The sequence below is a fragment of the Hyalella azteca genome, unplaced genomic scaffold (genome assembly GCF_000764305.2).
Source record: "Hyalella azteca isolate HAZT.00-mixed unplaced genomic scaffold, Hazt_2.0.2 contig15713, whole genome shotgun sequence".
Lineage (NCBI taxonomy): Eukaryota > Metazoa > Arthropoda > Malacostraca > Amphipoda > Hyalellidae > Hyalella > Hyalella azteca.
Genome location: NW_025945555.1, coordinates 27,635 through 37,652, shown reverse-complemented (window position 1 = coordinate 37,652; position 10,018 = coordinate 27,635). Strand labels below are relative to the sequence as shown.

At 40.7% G+C, this 10,018-nt stretch overlaps 1 protein-coding gene across 1 annotated transcript in view; it reads left to right on the top strand.

Annotated features, from left to right (window-relative positions):
- LOC125179207 overlaps positions 1-10,018 on the top strand; it is a 35,732-nt gene that overhangs the window by 4,548 nt on the left and 21,166 nt on the right. The gene's annotated exons all lie outside the window — the stretch shown is intronic.

The window sequence follows — 10,018 nt, the reverse complement described above, 5'->3', positions numbered from 1 at the left end:
AAACTTATATTCTAAACGAATTGCTCTAATTCTTCAGCCACGCCTTAACGTCAAAAGTCGCACTTGACTAAAATAATCGATAATTAAAAAATTAAAACGAATAATAAAATGCAAGACCATCATTTCTACATCCTAAATATACTCAAATTACCGGAAAATATTATCAGCTTTAGAAATTCTATTTCAAACTCTTTATGTATCGTTATATTGTACATTATGACTGGTGCAAGGCGGATAAATATGCCCCATTAGACCTCGTTCATTTTGTATCATCAATCGATTCTAGGAACTCTTTTATAGCCTCGCAATGCATCGTACAAAACTGGAGGCCGGAGTTCGTTTTTTTAGCTGCAAGTCCTAATTTTTTTTCTCGGAAATTTCGCGAGCTGCTATAAGGAGATCCGGAGCTCTAATCCTGCGTTGCACTGAAGCGAATCTCAATGATCAAGCGCGGATTTTTCGTTGCAGGAAATACTTGATAAGCAGGCCATAGTGGCAGAGACCCTTCAAACACATCGTTATCAGTGATGAGATACAACCTCTTGCTAAATCAGGGGCACTCACGATGTAATGAAGTAGAAAAGGTGCGCGTTGATGACTAAGTGATGAGGGAGAAGCTTTGCCAAGCCTCGGAGTTTACACGCGTGAATGAGCCCGAGCTTCAGCTATCGATTCCTTTATTTTTTCATGTTAACATGAATAATTTATTGCGCTACCAATGCCGCATGCTACATTAGTTAGAAAATATAGTGAATATAATCGTGTCAATTATTTAAATATGTAGGAAGCGTGCAGAGATTTAGTTAACAGTGTTTGAGCGTTTTTGTTACGCGTCATGCTATTTTCCAAGTCAGGAATGTACAAAGCTTCCTGCTAGGAATGACTAAAACATTCCCAATAAAGCATTAATTAATGACGCGACGCTGCGTCATTAATGCATTGTCGCCATCACTGCTACCCTCACAGTTATTCAGTGCTTTATTTGAGACAGAGATACGCTCATGCAACGTAAAATTTTCATGCCGCAACCTTTGATAATTCCAATTGAAACCATGACTGGAATGTCAGTAGTGGCCATTACTGTAATGATGCATGAAGCGAATAGGTAATCCTGAATTTATATAATATGATAATACTGAACATAGATTTTGAACATAGAAGTTGAAAGTGGTCGAAATTCGACGAGTAATTAAAAGCAGAGTATGACTTGACCGCGAGACGTGGTAACAACGTGAAAATTATTTTGTTTTGATTTTATATTCGTCGAGGGCAACGCAAGAGCCACCCTACTCACGATGGCGAGAGAACCAGAAATCGGCAGACAGAGCCGATTTCTTGGTTCTCTTTAATACGCATTTGTCCCACACTCGGCAGCCTTGAATATTAACATGCACCGAAACTTCATAGCGAGGTTGAATGCGTCTGTACGAAACGAAGACTTCGTCTGGACTAAATTTGGCTCCAAGCGACGAGCCATCTTCTTCCATGAGCGATGTAAAGTCGAGAAATAGCGAAATGTATAGCGAAACTCAAAACTGTCGCTCTGAGCACGGCGTCTTCAGGTAGGCTTAGCGGTGCACTGCGACTGTCTATAGGAGGTTCCCTTAAAACTGTTGTTTTTCTGTTGCAGCCGCCACTCAAATACGGTCTGCAACTAGCTTAGCAGACAGAGGTGGCGGCCTCGGTCCGTGGGCCGAGAAATAACGGCCGCACGAAGCTCTGAATCGTTCATGCAAATGAGGCTCCTGTATCAGTACAGGCAAAACGTGCAAGTAATAGATAAAACAGCGTTATATTTATGCACGGTCAACAGCAACACTATTGATGCAACATAGACGTAAGACTACACGACAGACAACGAAACGTTTAGTAATTATAAAGCCAATAGTAAAATCATTTACGTATCAAGCACCGCACAACAATTACCATCGGCACGGTCGTCTTTTACGGTCACTGCCATCATTATCAACGGTACGGCAACGAGCTGGGAGTAACATCATCATTACAACGCGTTCAGTCCGACGTACGATGGTTATAAAATTGACTATCAGAGCGACCGTAATCCCTCTACTATCAGAGCGACCGTAAGCCTTCAAGAGTTGAGGCTACGGTTACGAAGACAGCGCGACTACGCAACAAGACGGCCGCGAGTACGCTTGACTACGGCGCGATACGGCGACTCAAAATAAAACGGCCGCGTGCATGAGTCGTACCATTGTACGGAATCGCTGCACGGATCTACGTTTCTGATCCAGTAGGTGGTTCGAAAAATGTGATGGGATAGGTGTTCAGCTCGGACTGATTTTTCCGTACAAGTTTTTTGATTAGCACTTTAATTCTAGTTTCACATTGAGTGTCCCCGTGTTTCATTGTAACTCTCTCCTGGTACTATTTCGCCATGGCCTATAAAAACAATAACTTTAAACGCTACGCATTTTCTTTTGAGGAAGGCTAGAGACGCCACGAACACTGAGCTACCAGACGAAATGGAATCAAAGTACAGAGCAATAATACGTGAAATAAAGAAAAGCGAGAAAACCATCAATCTCTATACTGTATTATAAACAATGCCACTTGTAGCCGTGTCTGTCATGATGGTATATACAATTAAACATTATTGGAAGTTTCGAGGTTCATCCAATCTTGGATAAGGAAATACGTCTCTTTGTTTCAATCAAGGTAATTATATAATTTTCTTTATTTCGAATTAATTCTAAATTAAAATGTAGACGAAACAATACGGCAGATAAACGGTATTCTATTTGATAATTCTCTTGGGTTATCCCCCCCACTAATTGTAACTCGACTCATTGTCATGTCATGAATGTTGGAGCTTCTTCAGGCAGCTTGGAGCGGCTGATTAGGCAGCTAGGAGCGACTGATCAGGCAGCTAGGAGCGGCTTGCGTTCCCCCCGAGGTGCTACCACGCCAGGCTCAGAGCCACTGCCGCCACCGCACCACACGCCCTCACTCGGCCAGGGCTCGAGCACGACTGGACCCTTGAATGTTCCGAAGCTGCGGTCCTGCCGAGCGCTCGGTCCATCAGTCTATCCTGCAAGATTTCACTTCAAAAACGAACAGACTTTTGATTGAATTTTAATTATTAGTCGAATGATATCATTCTGTAAGGGATATAAGCGTCTAAAAATTGTTTTCAAAATTTGTCTAGTTTTATTTACATGCCATTCCACGCGCTTAATTAACTTAGTTTAGAAGCCACAGAAATTAATTCCCTCGGATTCAATATGTTAGGGGAAATATGAAAAAAAAATTTATGAGCGAGAGGATGTATATTGGTTCATGTAAAGTTAATAATAGGAGTAAAGTGGCACTAGATATTCATATATAATACTGACGAATATATTTATGGACCTTTTAAGTATTTAAAGAACATCACTGAAATCACGGATCAACATCATCTTCGTAGACGTTTTTCAAAGTTACAATTTTTTTCGTTATTCATTCTAGGTTCACTGAAATCCTGGAAGTCGACGTTAAATTTTGTTCAAATCGTGACGCTGAAGTCGAAGTGACCTTCGCGATTATTATAAAAATGTGCCGCTTGCCGCTCGTCCTCTGCTAGTTTTTCTCTGGCGTTATTCAGTTGGCGAAGAAACGTCTGCAGACGCAGCTGTCTGTTTTTGTTTGTTACAAGGTTTTTAGCGCTAAAAATATTCAGATGTCGGCCGTATCAGTACTAGACGCCCCACCTGGAACCAATGAACGTGCTTTCAAGATGTTGATGAAATTGAAATACTTCACTACAATATGCGTAGATTTTATCACATTATACAATTATTAATACTCTTAAGAGTTTATTGTTCAGATGATGCATCACATGCTATGAGCAATATTATGCTCTAAGATCTGAGTGGGTGGAATCTCATATGCAATTGACAAATCCGTTCAAACATTATCACAGTATGTCATTAAGATCTACCCGATATAGTTCTTGGTTGCTCGTCCACATAGTCGAGCAACGGTTAAATTTCAGAGTACCAAGATTGGCGCAGTGAGGCGCGGGTTCGATCCCAGCTCTGTGCGCCAGTTTCTGGTCAGAATCGGCGAGGAGGCCGAGCGGTTGAGCAAAGCAAATTCGAAGTAGTGAGTTGCATGTTCGAGCCCGCAACAAGCTGTGGATGTTCTGCGATGTTAAGAATCGGCGACAGGCCTACGGCCTAATAAACGCTGATACCGCTATATCATATCATATCGTAACCTAAGACAACGTTAGGATAGCCTCCGTATTTCTCAGGAGTTCCACCGAGGTCATTTGATGTCATATCCATCACCAATTACCGCCCTCGTCCAGCAGAAAGATCCGCGTAGGCTGACTGCTGAGCTACACTGCAATTTGAAGAGAAAATGAAACGCGGAATTCTTACAAGGAATTTTCAGGGCTAGCGGCTCTTGGCCGGCAAACTTGATTAGCTCCTATCAAGTTCGCCGAACTTTGCTTCGAATTTCTCCAGCGGCCGATCAAGAACTCTGCGTTCCAAGTTCATCATGCATTAGCAATGAGGCTAATTTTTTATTTCAAATCCCAGCCGTGTCACGACTTTGACCGGGGAGATGGTTAAAATAACTTACCTTCAACATTCAAACCGAACCATTATTTCGGCGCTGCTAGCATCATTATGTGTACTGAGGTTGAACTCTGAGTCTTTTATCTGGTTCTGCTTTCTGAATGGAGGCAGGCATTAATTGTACTTTGATCACAATAATCGTGGAAAATAGTTCCACCTCGAGCTTAATGAAAATAAATCGTTCCGACGTATAACACGTGTGGTGCCAGGCAATGTTGCGACGTGTGGGGCCTGGCAGTGTTGAGATATGCGGACGTGTGTGCGGTCGCTTTATGTGCGACGACTTTTAAGCGCGTTTCTTCGACTTGATTTGAAAAGATTTTAGATGAGGTTACAAAGCCTACCTCTTTATAATTTCTTCTTGCTTCTCTGCATTCCGTTGCAATGACAATATTCGTGTAATATTGGCCGAAATGAAGGTATTATTTTGGCCACCGAAGCGTAACCGCTGTAACACTGACTGAAATGCCCTACTATGTGGACATTTCATCATTCATTCATTCTTTTGCTCTGCCATGTTCACTCACAACTCTAAACTTGAATAATTTAGTAGTACGATAATTAATATTATTGGCTCTCCATCAGCAGCCATCCATGAGCCCATGGGTGACCACTTGTCCCTCGCTTTACACTAGGACTTGAGATTGGACCTTCTTACTTGATGCTTTGATGGCTCCAAATACCTCATGAATGTCAAAGATGTACCTATTACTAGTGACATAAATTACGTTAATCTGAATTTTAATAAAGCATTTTGAGTCTCCTGTAGATTTCCACCGAACCAACATCTTTGAGGCATTCACCTGGACAGCTTTGGAGACCCCTGGTGCAGTGATGCACTTTTGCCACATTTTCCTCCGGCTGGACCTCGAAAGTCCAAGTAACATAAGACGAAATGCTTGTAGCATTAAAATTAATGCTTGTAGCATTAAAATTAATGCTTGTAGCATTAAAATTAATGCTTGTAGCATTAAAAATTAATGCTTGTAGAAAAAAATTAATGCTTGTATCATTAAAACTTGAGCATACAGACTTATGCTTTCAGCATTGCTGAGCTTGTAGCATTAAAAATTCAGCATACAGACAGATACTTTCAGCTTTGCTGGGCTTGTAGCCACAAAACTTGAGCATCCAGACTTATACTTTCAGCATTGCTGAGCTTGTAGCAACAAAACTTCAGCATACCCACTGATACTTTCAGCATTGCTGAGCATGTAGCCACAAAACTTCAGCATACAGACTGATGCATTCGGCGCTGCATGGCTTGCAGCAAAAACGCTTTCTGTATATATCTTTCTCGGTCACGCTTAAATCTTTCATTTCTCGTATGACTCTAAAAAAGTTCCCGGCCGTAGAAAATTCTTCTATACCTGATATTGTATGAATCTGATATTATTGAATGAATATGATATTATTATATTAAATAATTAAGTATTTTAATCCTAGAATCATCTCTTTTACGAATTTTCGAGTGGGCTGGCCAGCACCGCCATGCTTATTTCACTTCCGTCAAATTCTCGTTTCGATCATCCAATAATTGCACTGCAAATGTTTAATGCTCGCTAATGCTTTGGCCAAATCTGTCTAGAATTATGACCGTCGTAAAACTAATGGTCTCGGCAGTATTGCCATCCTCGCTTTACTTCTCTGCGAATGAAATCAGGTTTTCTTGATCACAAATCAGACAATATTAGCCTTTCCAATAGCTGAACATAAAGAAGAATCATTAACGTGAAAATGGCGAGCTAATCACAGCTTCTTGCAATCATTAATGGTTTTCATCAGTGAACTAGAAATCGCTTCTATCTAATTCACCCAATGGAACCAATATAATAGCAATCCTGTCCATCTTCTGTTCAACAGCGTACTTCAATGCAATTTTCTTTCCAATGAAACATTATTCATGGACATAAACGCATTGCCAATTTTTTATATTATTTAATAAAGACGTGATTTGATTATAGTGTTATGAGAGGCGTTTCTACTCGGTAGCGTCGAATGCTCCACCCCAGTTTGGTGCCCAGCCTGCATTACTTCACAGCGCTCGTGACCAGCGGGCTCTTCCTTGCTCCGCAACTTTACGTTCATTTATTATTAAGTTATACTGCCATGTAGCTCACCGTCTATGGTGACTGACTCAGTCATGTGTCAGTAAAATTTGCATTCGTCCCTGTTTACTCTTCCTTTTTGTTTGTTAAGAAAATTATTATGTCTTTCACTTTAGGCAACTTCCTCTACACATTCGAGCGCAGAAGCTGAAGCTTTTCAACCTCTACTGGAAAAAAAGTTGTAGCAAATCACGCGTTAGTTCGTCACTAAAAATGGTGAATCCGATGACAGCGATGAGGCCATTAACACAACGCTGGAGGACAATGACACAGAGATGGAGGTTAGGAACATAAAATTTGTGGTCCTTCATTTAGAAACTAGTTGCTGCTTTTCATATTTTGAAAATAATTTTTATGATATTTTTCTCGCAAACTAAGTAAGAAATATTCTAATTTAGAAGAACTGATTTAAAACTGTTATTGGCATGGCTTATTTATTTAACTGACGCATTATTTTGAAAGTTAGCGATATAAATCTATCAGCAACATCGCTCAGAAATAATTCCCCAACTGGTGATAAAAAAAATTACGGGAAAAGGATTGGAAACTTCGCGGAATTTCTCCCCCTCCAGCGAGAGGCCTTATAACTTTACCTTTCCGTCAGCCTAAATTTCATCTTGCGGGAGCTATGGATCATTTCGTGTCCGCAACACAGGAATAAACTACGCATATTGTGAGGCCCCGAGCTTTTGTTGTGAGAGGTTGGTGCTGCTCATGTGAGATCAGAGCAGTTTAATTGACCGGACATTTTTGGTTTAATACTATACATTTTATGCATAACAATGAACCAGACGTAACAGTTAAGTATAAATAATGTAATAAGTTGTACAGGTTGAGTAACTTGCCGATTGACATTTCGTTAAAAAATGCTCATACATGGTTGATGAGAAAATGGTAACAACATTAGTGTTCAAAGACGAATGAATTCATAGCAACTTTGTCGAAAACTTGTTTCAAAAATCAAATAATTCTTTCTGTTGAGACCTGACTTTTTTATGCATCTTAAAATCAACAATAAATTTCAAATTTCAATGCTAAAAATCTTGGAGTGTTTCAATTATTGATTGCCTCAAGCTCCTTTTTGTTTCCGGTCCAACTTCTTATAGCCTTCAAACCGATTTCCTTGGATTTTTCGAGATTTAATTTTTGCAAATCCAATCAACGCACTATATATGTTGGCATTAAAAGATAAAACGGGCAAATGCACTGATTAAACATGGCATTATCTCCTCTGAAGATTCCATCTGAGCTAATTCTTTATACCACACTTTAAATTGAATTGCACATAAAGTATTTACAATATGCCGCCTATTCCCGTACCAGTAAATGCAATTACTCATGTCGCGGTGGCGTCACCCAATCCGTATATTTCACAGAGCTGCCAGACCGGACGCCAGCCTGCCTGGAGGTAGACGGATCGCATTATTGAGATGTGATGCTTTTCGCATTTGGGATTCATTTGGGGAATGGAAAAGAGTGAATCTTTACAAGAGAATTGATTCAATATTTGAAATAAAATGCAACGAATTTGACTGCTTTTTACAATTTGAGAGTTGAACTTGATGCCAGTTTTGTACTTTTCAATATACTCGTACTCTTTGCATGGTAAAACTTACCCTTCGTAAGTGAGCTTGCAATCTGCGTTATTTACATTGCATTAAAATTGACGGCCGTGTGCGCAAACGCTTTTGGGTGAAATGCATTACCGTGTTCTACTTACTATACAGCTAAAGTTCAACAACTGATGCTCATCTGAGTCATCTGAAGCAATTTCATGAGGCTTCTAAAATTACGTAACTTTATTGCATTGCGTGACAAATTAGGTACAAAGTAAACAGTTGCCCGCTGCTGCTATAACAGTTAGCTCGACTGTGCACGCTCATCACCTTCAGCAGCTAGGGGCACTTAACCGGCCGAAACCGACGGCCTGCCCTGGAATCAACATTGGGCTGGCGATGGGCATTGGGCTGAGATGAGCCGCGGAGGTACAGTGGTGAGAGACTCAGTCTCTCGCACCCAGCTCCTGGGTTCGAGTCCCACTGAGGACAAGTTCTTCAAGAAAGCTCAGCTCATGGTCAACTCAGCCATTCATCCAACTCTGGTTGATAATAGAGTATCTGCCCTGTCCAGGGTGTTATGTAATATAAACAAAATGGGTCTGGCGGATCAGCGAGCCATGCAGTGATGGTTGTAGAACTACCAGTGGCCTGAGTGCACTTAGAACTAACCTATCACCTCATCCCCAGACGACACTACCAGGATGGGCAATTACAACAACAACAACGATAACATGATGGAGATAATGCAATCTACAAACCGATGTTTCCTAATGCAGGTTCCGGCCACTGGAATTTACGTCAATATGCTGGGCACAACACAACAGTCTGAAAAGATTGGGTGTAAAATATTCAATCGGCTCCACATACTAAAAAATCGGCTCCTTTTTCAGACCACTGGCATTTATGTCATTAGGCTAGGCACAACACAAAAATCTTAAAAGATTGGGTGTACAATATTCAATCGGCTCCATAGAAGAGATAACCGAACTTAATTTCTATTCATTCAGCTTCATATTACGTGAGCATTTCCAGCCCTTCCGTGTTCCTGTGAGAAGATCGCCACGTGGCACTCACGGTAACGAGCCCAGCAACACGGAGGGCCATCACTCGAGTATACACAAACGATATCTAGATTTAATGTTCAACTCCGCTCCAAAAAAATGATGTGTACCACTGCAACAATTCAAATGTGAACAGTACATCCGTAATGTAAGCGCACTTTAGTCCACCAATAAGGAAGAAGCTCAATCGAATATTTATATTTCGTGTCTAACAAATCTTGAAATTTTCTAATATAACTTCTAGTACCTATGCTTGTTTCTATACCTGATGGCTGCAAAACTCTTTCCTCACTTGCTTCCGGCGTACTTACGAAAATACACAGGACATTCCATTCAAGGCTGGTTTATGCGCAAAATTTTGTGGTGGATGGCTGCACTCTCGCACCACTTTACTGAATGTGATGTTAATCGCAATTTTATAGACGAGTCACGTGGCTTTTTTGTCCAGACCTTGAGTCGCCCGTTTTTATGTTCCGCCATTTATTTGCCAGTTCATTCGACGAGGTATCGAAAATACTTTGCATCAAGATTTTTATCGCTTCACATATTATGCTGTACGAATCACCGCACCTGGCACATAATTACTGAATACTAGGCTTAAAGCCTGTTCCTTATGAGCCAGTTTTAACACCAATTTAACCATACTGACTTCACGATGGTCGAACGAATGAAAACCCAAATAAGCTGAACATCATGACTGCACA